We start from the raw sequence: 13,904 nt of genomic DNA, 5'->3' as shown, positions 1-13,904 counted from the left end.
AATAAAAAATTGAGTAGGTATATATCTAGTAGGTAATAAATAGATAATTAAACAATGACAGTCTCTCTCTCTCTCTCTCTCTCTCTCTCTCTCTCTCTCTCTCTCTCTCTCTCTCTCTCTCTCTCTCTGTGTGTGTGTGTTGTAGACAGGACAAAGGGAACAAAACTTACCGGGTTATTTACCTCAAACACTGACGTAGAAGTGCGAGTGTAGGTTAAACTGACATGTTTCTTTTAATGTTGATCCACTTTTTTTCTGTGACTACTCGTGTTGTGCGGACCTTGATAGTGATATTGGTGTAAATCTTTATAATACAGCCGTATCAGATACAAGCAGGAAACTCATATATCATGTTGAAGGGTCGGTGACCTTGCTTAAAAGTAGAAAAATTGCGTGGCACCCATGTAGTATGTCTAACAACACTCGGGAGTTTGGCAAAAAATCGAGATTTCTTAAGTCGAGCGGTGTAATTTTGAGGCGTTTCATTAGGTTAGATTTGTGTTTGGTTAAGTTAATGTCTTAACGATGGGTCGAGGGGGTGGGGGCAGTCTCCCGTTCAGGATAGGTATTTCAGAAGAATTCGGAATATTAATTGATGGTTGGTGGGAGGGGATGGGGGGGGGAACGCGGACGTATTTAAAATGATTGTTTGAATATGAAGAGAGAGAGAGAGAGAGAGAGAGAGAGAGAGAGAGAGAGAGAGAATGTGACTCTCGCTGCAGTCACCAAAAGGTGGGTTCACACGTGCCAATGTCCGACTGAAATTTTACGTACGTAGAGTTTCCAACTCAAAATCGGTGCTTAGCGACTGGAGAAAGCAGTCGCAAAATAAGAACATGTTGATCTTGTTAGTCGATTTGCGACTTTATTTGCGTCGTGACGTCACGGAGTAAGCTTTGAAAATGTGGTCTCCAGATATAGAGAAGAAGATTAGGGTTGGTGAGGGAAAAGAACACATCTGGGACTCCAGAAATTAATTATACAGTAAAAAAGCTTGCACAAATCGTCGACGAAACAGCTGCCACTCCACAAGTTTCCTTGTGTTGTTGGTGAGGATTGAAGACTTGTCAGGATTTAATTTGATCGCAGTTGTGCATAGTCTTCTTAAGATTAACAGTTTTCTACTGAGGAATGTAGGCTGATTTAGAGAGTAGTAGACACTCCTTTCTTTCCTTCAACTTAGCCAGGGACGTATCCACAGGCATGTTCTTTTTTGTTGACTCTTCCGGTACGCCAAAAGATGTGCAACCACCGCTTCAGCATCGTCACTGGAGGAATTGGCTGGTAGCTGTTTGTTTACATTCACTTCTCGCCAGGGCGCCAACTAGTCAACACTTTCCGACTAGAAGAGATGAGTAGGAAACTCTACGTACGTAAAATTTCAGTCGCAAATTGGCACGTGTGAACCTGCCTTAAGCGAGTGGTGTGGGGAAATTTAATCTCCTTAAACTTGAAAAACATGCTAGCAAAGGAAACAAGATCGAGCTGTTCCTATATTGAAAGCTATTATTGCGAAAGTTACTAATAAGGAAAAAAAAAAAAAGTTATTTGAGGTTGGTGTGCATAATTGTATTCAGTCTACCATATGTTTTATCCCGTTAGCAAGAAAATGTGGAAATGGTTTAAGGTAGGTTCAGGCGTGCCAATATGCGACTGAAATTGCAAGTCGCTTGAAGTATCGACTGAGCCCTTCAAGTCGGAACACGTTCACACATAGCGACTGTGAAGTACCGGTTAGTTGGCGGGAAGTGAATGTAAACAAACAGCTCTCCGACAAAATGTCTTCCTCCTGTGACGATCAAATTAAATCCTGACAAGTATTCATTCCTCATCTCCAACAACACCCTGCATAGAGGGACACTTCTTGGAGAGTGGCAACTATCTCATCGAACGTCGATTTGCCTTTTTTTTTCCTCTACAATTCATTATTAGGGTCCCAGATGTGCTCTTTTCCCCTCACCAACTCCAATATCTTCACTATATCTGAACACCACCTTTTCAAACCTTTCTCCGTGACGTCACAATGTAAACAAAGTCGCAAATCGACTAAACATGATCAATTTGTTGGTCTTGTTTTGGTTTCTCCAGTCGTTAGACACCGATATTCAGTCGGAAACTGCCGACTTACAATTTCAGTCGTTTATTGACAAAAAATGATGTGCCCGTATACTTTTAATAAAAGGCAATTATATAAAGAAATTGTAATATTGGGATTGACAAGAGCTGCTTCAATAGTGTTGTTAGGACATCTCATCAATTTATAATCGTTCAATTGCTGCACATGCCATCATCATCTATTTGAATCAACTGTGGATTAAAAGCCTATCCTGATTTTTCTTTTCGTTGTCGGCCTTACCACAGAAACTTCGCCTGCCTTATCCACTTTCCTATGTTTACCCTTCTTGTTTTACCATGTATATGTTGCCATCTCGACTTTATGGAGAGAGATAGAGAGGGAGGGGGGGCGAGGTGGTAGCGTGTCATTATTGATTGCACTGTGTATACTACGCTAGCATGATAATATATTACGTTGGCAAATGTAAGTCATGTTACTAAGATCACATGACCAGAGTTGCCACCACAAGTAACCAACAGTACATACCACTACAACCACCACCACCTCACTTCTTTCCGTTCATAAGTAACACTGATGTAAGTATGGTGGGGCGACCAATGCATGGTAAGTTACCGCAACATATACTTTTATATGTAGCAAAGCAGAAAAGTTAGAGCACTTTTGTATGTGTTGAAAACATAAGCTGAAATAATGTTTTTTTTTTCTTCTTCTTTTTCGTAATTACCGTACTGAAGTTTGAAAGAGTAACAATTTCAACCATTTCATAGCTTTAACGTATGTCTTGCGGGAGGTAGCATTTTTATGCTTCACAGTAGAATACTGTCATTGAACTATCCTGGCTAGTGACTCCGAGCATGCAATATGCGGTGGTCTCTAACCTGTGGAACCAATTTTTCTTTTACATCCACGTTCTTTCCAAGTTTTGCCCTTGCCTTTCATCCTAACCCTGTATTATAATCGTTTGTGTACTACCATGACACAGTACTGAAACTGAACCGATCATGATGTCCACTCATTTCTATTTTCATATTTTATGTAGGTTTAATTTCCATTACAGCTGCAGGCCTAACCGTTAGAGCTTTCTTAATACGTGCTTGCATTTCCGAAGAGCACTTTATGAATTTTGTTGCATTGATTTTGCTGAAATGTTTGAACCCTTCATGTTGACAAAATATAAATAGAATCGATACTATCGTTCACGAGTTTTGCCTCAATATCTAGTTGTTTGTTCATCACCGCCACTACCATCAATCGGGAGTAACAAGAAGCTTCGGTTTAAGTTCGTAACTGCCGTGGGACTCTTATTTTACTAGATGTGTTTGTTTTTATCCAGAAAGCAAGGATCTAAAAATGTTTGAAGTTTATCCATGTTGATTATTATAGAAGCGTGTTTAAATCATTCTTGGGTATTATCCTCAACTATTCACACTGAGCAACGCCACATACATGGTTCTCTCTCTCTCTCTCTCTCTCTCTCTCTCTCTCTCTCTCTCTCTCTCTCTCTCTCTCATAATGATCACCATGGACCAAGTTCAATGCTAAACGAGTAATATTAAGCATTTTGATGCTAAAAGAACTGAGTTGGACAGGTGAAAATGTCACAGCTTTTTACTTTTATCCCATGAAAGTAAATAAATAAAAATATGATTTAAGAAAAGGCCATCAATACCATCGCTGATCCTCATGCACACACCGGTCGGGCTAAAGAAGTCATTGATTGTTAATTACAAACAGGGATTGCACTATAAAGGTTAACTTCTGGGCGTACTTGTGTTTGTTGGTGGTGGTGGTAGTTGTGGTACAATTATTGCTCCATGAGGGCCAAAGTGACACTGCCCATTACATCATAATTGAAGTCCCTTGTCTTCATCGTTGAAAGATCATAATTTAATGATACGAAGACTTAAAAAAAATAATGCGTGGTCATGTGTCTAGTAATGAGATAAGTTGTTTTATTCCTACTATGGTACTCAGTGTTGGAGTTTCGTAACAACAACAACAGCAGCAAACACACACACACACACACACACACACACACACACACACACACACACACACACACACACACCATTATGTAATGTGTTCATGTTATGTGCATTAATGTTACATGTTTGATGCACTGTACCTCTGGCAGCAACTTTTATTGGTATTACCTTCCTGTTGCGTGACGACTGATACTGTAGTTGAAGAAAAAAAGTTCCTGAAAATACCACAAAGGTTCAATAACTTTCCTTGTCTTAAGTTCAATGAGTGGATTACGGAGAGATGTGAGTGGTACAGTGGAAACATGCGTGCTTTGTGGTCCGATGGGGCTCCAAGCGCACGGGTTCGAATCCTGTCCACGGCCCGAGTGTAGATTGGGCTTCCTCACTCGGGGCAACGGTTCCCCAAAAAAGTATCCCCTTTAGCCCTTAAATTCCCCTGAAAAGCCCACATGGTATAAAAAAAAAAAAAAATAGAGCGGCTCCGTTTTTGCCACTTATTAGTTGATACGTTTTGTGGTGTAAGAAAGGTGAGTTTCAGTACTCGGATATTTTTGCTGTTTGTGGTGTGAAGTACCCTTAAAGATTTGTTTGTGTAGCGTGCTTTAGTATGTACAGTATGTTTGAACTTGAAGGTTAGCTTAAGTGGAATTTCTACTGAAATTATTATTTAGATGTTCCAGATGTGTGTGTGTATTTACCTAGTTGTAGTTTTACAGGGCCTGGGCTTTACGCTCGTGTGGTCCCGTCTCCATATCTACGCTTATCCAATTTCTCTTTAAAAGTATGCACACTCGTTGCTGACACCACTTCCTCACTCAAACTGTTCCAAGTCTCAACACATCTTTGCGGGAAACTCTACCTATTTTTTAACATCTCTCAGACATCTTCCCTTCCTCAGCTTTTTACTATGCGATCTTGTGCTTCGAATGTCATTCTTCTCTCAGAATCAGTTTCTCATTATCCACTTGGTCTATTCCGTGTGTGTGTGTGTGTGTGTGTGTGTGTGTGTGTGTGTGTGTGTGTGTGTGTGTGTGTGAGCGCGCGCGTGTGTGTGTGCGCGCGCGCTCGCGCTTTACTTAGCTGTATTTACCTAGTTGTAGCATCCGGGAGGGGAGCAATGCACATGCTGTCCAGTCTCTGTTACCCCAAAAATTATCCAACCTCATTTTAAAGTTATGTATTTCTGTTGCTTCGGTCACTTCTCTATCAGATGCATTCCAAGCTTCGACAGTTCTGTGTGGAAAACTGTTCACCACGGTCGTCTGCTGGTCACCCAGCCAGTCTTTCCTCTACGAAAAGAGCTCAGAGCTCATGTTGACCGACCTTCGGGTAGGACTGAGACCACAACATACTCCACACACCGGGAAAACGAGGCCGCAAACCCTCGAGTTACATACCGTACCAATTTGCTACTAGGTGAAAAGGGGCTACACATTAAGAGGCTTGTCCATTTGCCTCGCCGCGCCCGGGATTCGAACTCGGGCCTTTTCGGTTGTGAGCCAAGCGTGCTAACCACTACACTAAGCGGTGTGTGTGTGTGTGTGTGTGTGTGTGTGTGTGTGTGTGTGTTATTCACCACTACGGTGGCATGCTGGTCACCCAGCAAGCCTTTCCCATACGAAAGGAGCTCAGAATTCATACTGACCGATCTTCGGGTAGGACTGAGACCACATCACACACCATACACACCGGGAGAGCGAGGCCACAACCCCTCGAATTACATCCCGTTCCTACCTACTTGCTGGTAGGTGAACAGAGGCTAAACATTAAGAGGCTTGCACATTTGCCTCTTCTCTTCCGGGACTCGAACCTGGGGCCTCTTGGTTGTGACCCGAGTGTGCTAACCACTACACTGCGCAGTGTGTGTGTGTGTGTGTGTGTGTGTGTGTGTGTGTGTGTGTGTAATTCACCTCGGGCGTCTGCTGGTCACCCAGCCAGTCTTCCCCGTTATGGAGCGAGCGCAGAGCTCATAGACCGATCTTCGGGTAGGACTGAGACCACAACACACTCCACACACCGGGAAAGTGAGGCCACAACCCCTCGAGTTACATCCCGTACCTATTTACTGCTAGGTGAACAGGGGCCACACATTAAGAGGCTTGCCCATTTGCCTCACCGCTTTCCGGGACTCGAACCCGGCCCTCTCGATTGTGAGTCGAGCGTGCTAACCACTATACTACGTGTGTGTGTGTGTGTGTGTGTGTGTGTGTGTGTGTGTGTGTGTGTGTGTGTAATTCCAATGCTAGGCCAACCTCTCTCCTCGGCGCATCTTTCTCCCTCTGAGATGATATTACCCTCCCCTATCACTTCCCTATTTTCCTCTTTGTATCGTCTCCCTTTCCTTCTTCCGCCTTTCTTAAGCTTCCTCGTCATCCCTCCATCCACCCCCATATCTCTCTCTCTCTCTCTCTCTCTCTCTCTCTCTCCCTCCAAAAGCAAGCCAGGCCCCCGTCCCTTTCCTTGGCGACGAGGCGGCTCGGAGCCTAGACGCTTCCTGCCTGTTGCCATGTGCAGACCCCAATCTCCACACACGCACTCCTCCCCCCCCCCTCCCCTCCTCCGACACAAAACCCTACCCAACCTTTCTCTCACCTATAACACATTCACTAGTGTTTGTAGCTGACTGTAAGCCTTTCGTTTATTGTTGTTATTGTTGTTGGTGGTGGCGGTGGTAGAAAAAGGTGGTGAAGGTGGTGGTGAGTTCCCCCATCTCCCTACTTCTGTTCCCTAGTAAACGACATCGATCTCACCTAAAGGACAGCCTAACATGCTTTCCGCTACTGCTTTCTCTCTCTCTCTCTCTCTCCTAAGCCTCTAATAATAATTATGGCTCCTATTACTTGTTTGGGTTATGTGTTACTTAAATTGCTTGTGTGTGTGTGTGTGTGTGTGTGTGTGTGTGTGTGTGTGTGTGTGTGTGAAAGTTGATTAATATCATGATACCCCTTTCTTTGGTTTTAATGCCAACTTTAGATTTTCCTTCCTTGCTTACTTTGGCCCGTTCATTCATGACACCCTTCCTGTCAATTCCAGTCGCTGAAGTTACGTAGTCAGGTGCCAAGGGCAAAAGGACATAATTGAGAGCATTGATTCTCGAATTGCGGCTGCAGCAAAAAAATAAAAATAAATAAAAAAAATGTCGGTTCTACGAAAAATGTTGGGTGTGGTCAGAGTTGTTACCAATGCAGAATTCTCTCTTGTTTTCCGAGATGACTAAAGAATTGAGAATACAGGAATCCCTCCCTTCCCCCACCCACTTGTTTGATGGCCTCAACCTCAAGCCCTCAACGTTGGTCACACACACACACACACACACACACACACACACACACACACACACACACACACACACACACACACACACACACATGTGGTCACCAAATCTATAAAAAAAAAAAGATCAGGAAACTGGAAAGAATCCAGAAAGCTGCAACAAATTTCTCTACATGAAGAGAGGTTTGAAAAACTAGGACTAACTACACTGGAGGAAAGGAGGGAGAGAAGCGATAAGATAGCACTATAAAGGATATTGGAAGGGATAGAGAAGCTGGACAGAGATGATCAAGTGAAACGATATGAGGAGCACTAGAGAACATAGAAGAAAACTGAAAGTGTGCGATTGCAGAAGACATAAAGAAATACAGCTTTCCTCACAGATATATACCAACGTGGAACAAACTTGATGATGAAATGGTGTGTGGAAAGACTATACATAAATTTAAACAGAATTTTGATAGAAAAGTATCAGGAGGCAGTTCAACACGAACATTGTGTGGCTCTTTTCCTGTATCACGCAACTAGGTAAACACACACACACACACACACACACTGTTCACCTAACAAGTAGATACGGTAGTATGTAACTCGAGGGGTTGTGGCCTCGCTCTCCCGGTGGTGTGGTGTGTAATGTGGTCTCAGTCCTACCCGAAAATCTGTCAGTATGAGTTTGGAGCTCTTTCCGTAGGGGAAACGTTGGCTGGGTGACCAGGAGACGACCGTGGTGAATTACACACACACACACCAGCAGACGACCGTGGTGAACACACACACACACACACACACACACACACACACACGAAATGAGTTTGAGTAATAATTGTTCAGTAAGTGTTGGCACAATGACAGGCGGCGAGTAAAGGCAGCCTCCTTATTCTCGCAGTCCCTCTCTTTGTTTACATACGTATTAAATTATCTTGTTTTAGCACTTTAACAGCTTTTCGTATTTGTACGCCATTCTTTCAGCGTTTGCATCAAGTGAGGCTTTGCCTTCAATTAGCAGCCAAGCTCCATCTTTCATAGTAGCTCAGCCACAATCCCTCCCTACATGTCTGTTGCGTCCTTTCATAGTCCTTCACCCTCTCCCTCGTGCCTGCCACGGCTGCCTCTTTCCGCTCTCTGCCGTCCCTCCTCCAAATCTTTTTTGGATACGACTATTCCCCTTCGTTCCCCTCCCACATTACCTTCAGCGGCGTATCCCGAGTTCATTGACCTCTCGTGGCGTCAAGAGGGCTTTGTCCCTCACTCGCTCCCGCCCGCCAGCCACGTGCCTCCTTGGAAGGGGAACACCGTTACCAATACTGCTTACATTCAAATTTCCAGTTGCTGTGAAATATTATGCATATTATGTTCGTAGAGTAAGTATTTTTTTCAGAGAGAGAGAGAGAGAGAGAGAGAGAGAGAGAGAGATGCGTAGTTAAGAGGAAAAAAGTGTTTTTAGGACGTGGAGATGATGTAGGGAGAGAGGGGGGCTTGGAAATCCCACCTCCCCTTTTTTTTCCTCTGGTTGGGTGAGGCACCGATAGTCGTGGTGCTCTAAAGGTATAACGATAGCTATGAAAGAAACAATGTTAATAGTGCGTAGTAGTAGTGAGGGTATATTGGTGGTGGTTTTGTCCAGTAAAAGCCATTTTCTTAGTATATACCAGCACTTACATGTCCTAACCCAGCACTTAACTTCCTCACCCGTCTCAAGCCCTTGTTCAAGAGTTCTTCGTCACCGGATCCGGTTGTGAAGTCGTGAAGGAGGGAAGGAGGGTGGGCCCTGCGCTTCTATACGTAGCAAGACGTTAATTTGTCCTTTGATTTACCTGTCTAAGTCAATGAAAACCTTGTCAATTTTATGTTCATCTTTTTGTTTCGCGTGCTCTTCTATAAATGTGTAGCTGACACGTGACAGGTGGAAAATATAAATAAATAAATAGATAAATAACATTGCATGAGAATAATGGAAACTTGTGTTGATGTACAAGTTGGCCATCAGACTCAGTTTGCCTCAGCGGCTTTGTTTACGTTTACATCGTATTTGGCATGCTAGGGTTGAACTCGGGTGTCGTGGTAAGTTGTGTTTGCACACTCACGAGCTCAAGGACACAGAATAATGGAAACTTGTGTTGATGTACAAGTTGGCCATCAGACTCAGTTTGCCTCAGCGGCTTTGTTTACGTTTACATCGTATTTGGCATGCTAGGGTTGAACTCGGGTGTCGTGGTAAGTTGTGTTTGCACACTCACGAGCTCAAGGACACAGCCTAGTGCTAGCGGATGGAGCTTTCTGGCTTCTGCGTTCATCATAGTGGGAGCGGGAGTCCATGGTCAGTGTGTGCACAGGGAGTTGGTCAGCCAACCCATGAAACATTATTTTATTGTATCATGGTAAAGCTAAAGTTTAAAATATGCGTCGGTGTTAGGTGCGTAATTTTTACACATAAAACCACAGAATTTAATGTTGAGGTTCGTCCCTGACGGCGGAAGTGCGTTCCCTTCCAATCTCTTTGTTTAGGTAGAGACGGCACCACCGCCGCACCGCGAGAGACGTGGCTCCACTGCGTTGGTGGGGGTTTGTTATTGTGTGACGTCACAAGGTCGGGGGATCCGCCAGCGAGCGAGAGGTGGAAGGCTGAGAGAGAGAGAGAGAGAGAGGCGTCGGGGGGAGGGAGGCTGATACGGAGAGCTCAGCTACGCTTCATTTTAAAGATGAGAAGTTACTGTATGACTGTTTATATGTTTAATTTAATAAACGATGAATCGCTGCCGAACTCCAGAAATATTTATCGATTTGCGTAGTACAGGGGGATGTGCCTTCGCCTTAACCTCGTGAAAAGAGTGCATAGCATACTATCGTAAGAATTAGGTGTAAATTCCTCGCCGAAAGACCTCAGTAGGAAGAATTGTGGTATTTAAAGTGCCTTCAGAACGGTTGCCCTCGCTCTCACCACTTATATATTTTTCACTCGACTTGAGGATTCTCTCTCTCTCTCTCTCTCTCTCTCTCTCTCTCTCTCTCTCTCTCTCTCTCTCTCTCTCTTAACGGGTAGCGTTTAGGAAGTGTTCAGGCACGTGTATCTGTTCAAACGATGTTGTCCTTGGTTGTCACCACTTCCTGCGTATGAGGTTTGTGCAACAGGCTACTTACTATCCGCTTCTTGTGCTTATTCCCTGAAACCTTGCTTTTAATGACATTTACGTCTTTGTTTTCAGTGCCACCCACCCCTTTCGCGTCCTAGTCTCCCAACTTTTTTTTTTTTCTCTCATTCCCGCGTCCTCCCGATCTATGTCTGTCCCACCTCCCCCATCTCCCATGTCCCTAGCAACTACTCGACGCACTCCTCAGCTACCTCTCTCCTCTCTCCTCTCCGTCCCACATGTTTCCTTTCCTTTACACACAATTCCTTTCTTTTCCTTCTCTTCACTCGCTCTCCTGAACAGTCTCTCGCCTCCTCCTCCTCCTCTTCCTCCTGCACATCAGACATTTTCACCTTTGGTTCTGGAGCTGCACGCTGCAGTTCAGCTGGCTCATATATATATATATATATATATATATATATATATATATATATATATATATATATATATATATGTGTGTGTGTGTGTGTGTGTGTGTGTGTGTGTTTTTTTTTACTACGATCATAACGAGAGGGAGGGAAGGCCCATTACCCATCGCTCATATCCACCGTGAACATAATAATATGATGCTCGGTCATTACTGTTGGCGTGGTTGTTCAAGTAACAAAGATAGCCAGGCTGCCCATGATCCTCTTATCACTCTTCTTCCTTCCCCTCGTGTTCTCGATCCTTTCCTCTCGAGTCCCTTAGTCCATTAGTCTGGGTCAGCAAAGTCATAGGGCTTTGTGCCTTCTCGTGAAAGTTGTGGCATTCTCGACTTTCGCTTCCCTCCCACCTAGCAACAGTACGACCTCCACACGCAGCAACACCGCGACCTGAACCATCACCCTACTTCCCTCCCACTATCGTCTGGCCCTTTGTACCATGCTCTCTTCATACCTTCTTCAATATTAATTGCTACTCTTTGATTCATTTTGCCACTTCTGTAGATTAATATAAAGAATAGTGCCTCTATAACGAGGCTGTCTCCACATGACCATGTTCTAGTGGCGCCAAACTCAGTCAAGCAACCAATCAGCCTGAGGCCGATGAAGGGATTCGAGATGCGTAGTCATTTATGAATGCTTGTTGATTTATCAATTTATTAATTTGTATACATATGTTGCTGTTGTTCATGGAGAGAAGGATGAAGAAGCAAAATATGTTAAAGAGAATAGAATGAAAAGATATACTTATGGTTCTGATATTTATTTACATAACTTGTTTGTCTCTGTTGCTATTTGAATCGCTTTTCTAGGCATCGGTGTGGCGTTTGTATTTTTGTATTTTTTTTTTTTTTTATTTATTTATTTATTTTTTTTTTTGTTGTTGTGTGAGGCAAGGCTTATCGGGTGCAAGTGTATTGGTCCGTCCCGGGTTATTGTGGTAAGTGGAGTACACCAGGAACATTGGTCTACCTACCCCGTCAACACAGCCTTCCTCCTCTTTACGAGATGCAGCATAGACAATAGCCATGGTCTGTTGCGACATGGTTGCACCTTACGGGAATTCGTTGTGTTGTTTTATCTGATGTGTGTTTCACCTTAAAGCTGATCTAGCTTCTACTGTTGCTTGGATGGTATTGACAGTAATACGAACATGTTGGTGCCGCCTTTTCTTTGTACTTGTCCAACTGTATCCTACTCCTTTCATTTCTGGCAGTTTAAAGATCCTCGTCCACCTGATCCCGTTCTGTATTCATATGGTATGAACGTATTTGTGCGTCCTTAGGTTGGTTGCTGTTGGTAACTTGTTATTCCTTGTGTCGTGTTGTTGATTTTTTTTTCCTTTCTATCATAAGTTTTGTTGATGTGTTGGTGGTCATTCTGTCCTATGCCAAAGAAAAAATAAAATAAAATCTCATATACGTAAGCCACCTTTCAAATATATTGTTTAGGGTGAACTCAGCCAAGGAAATGTCGGTATTGTGTTGTCACCTCACCACCTGAGCTGGCCCGGCTACAAACCACTTTTTCCCTTTCCCAAGTCTCTCTCTCTCTCTCTCTCTCTCTCTCTCTCTCTCTCTCTCTCTCTCTCTCTCTCTCTCTCGTTTGAAGGACTCACTATCCGTGTACGTACCAGTCATGTCTCACCATCGCGGCAAGTCCTGTAGTGGTGACCAGACGTCCTTCAACAACTTGGCTCGGGCCCTTGTAGTGCAGCTAAGACGTTGTCTTAGTTTCGTATGTACTGTACTTACGTACTTTTATTAGGTGCATTTCACTGGTCGATAGTTCAGGGAAGATGAATGCTCGTTTTATTGCCGTCGGTGTGGCATGTGGATGCACAGCGGTATCACTTATGACAGCTGTTCTTAACCTGTGGTACCTGTACCCTCAGGGTGTACGAAACCTTAAACCTGGGGGTACGTGACATGATAGCGAGTGTACTGTATATTTTGTCATAAGATAGCAAACCTCCTTTGACCATCATTAATGAAAAACAACTACAAAAGATAAACTAAAAATGTGTTGATGTGCATTATGTACTAGTATTACTCACAATTACTGTTATAATGCGCATTCATTGTATCTTACTAATTGACATTTTTCATTTGAAATATAAAAGTACCTTTGTTCAGTAGATGTAAAATCTAATAATTTATCCTTTTCGTATGCTTGCATTCATTATATTGATATTGGATGGGGGTACGAGAAAATTTTCTGAGATATCAAGAGGTACGGGCACTGAAAAAGGTTAAGAACCACAAACCAAGAGAATGAGAAATTGCGTAGGTGTTTGCTGCAGTGAAAGGTGCCGACCGATCTTCTCTTCTCACCGCCTTTCACCACAGCGGGCTTCTGGCCCACTCACTTTTCTGTCATCCACTCCCTTCTTCCGTCCCTCCACCCTTGACCCTATAGCACCACTATGTGACACTGCAGACCCTCATATTCTCTCTCTCACACACACACACACACACACACACACACACACACACAGATAAATGGAGATATGGAAACAGGACGCTATGAGCCCAGCTCGAACCCTGTACAATACAACTAGGTAAATACAACTTGGTAAATACACACACACACACACACACACACACACACACACACACACACACACACACACACACATTGTGTCTTTATCAGTTACGTTAAACATGCAAAGAAAAGTGAAGAGTCAGGTTGACTCCGTTTTTGTGGGGAGCATGCTCTCTCTCTCTCTCTCTCTCTCTCTCTCTCTCTCTCTCTCTCTCTCTCTCTCTCTCTCTCTGTAATTGATGTCAGCAGGTCGATGGGCTCGAGGTTGTTTGGCGACGGATGGTAATGGGCACTGCTGGGTGGGGGATGGTGGGTGGTGTTAAGCTTCTTTTTATATGATGCTTTAACGAGAGAGACAGTGAAAGTAGGAGAGACGCTTGTTTTCACTATCGGAGGAGGTGGTGGTGTGGCGGGGTTAGCGAGACAGCAACAATATAGTTGCAGTTGTTAATAATTGGGTGAGGCAGGTAAT

General features: G+C 43.7%; 1 protein-coding gene across 2 annotated transcripts in view; it reads left to right on the top strand.

Annotated features, from left to right (window-relative positions):
• LOC123516413 (zinc finger protein 704-like) overlaps nt 1–13,904 on the top strand; it is a 165,681-nt gene that overhangs the window by 883 nt on the left and 150,894 nt on the right. The window lies entirely within an intron of this gene.

Source organism: Portunus trituberculatus, chromosome 41 (assembly GCF_017591435.1).
Source record: "Portunus trituberculatus isolate SZX2019 chromosome 41, ASM1759143v1, whole genome shotgun sequence".
Lineage (NCBI taxonomy): Eukaryota > Metazoa > Arthropoda > Malacostraca > Decapoda > Portunidae > Portunus > Portunus trituberculatus.
This window is presented reverse-complemented; position numbering and strand designations above follow the sequence as displayed.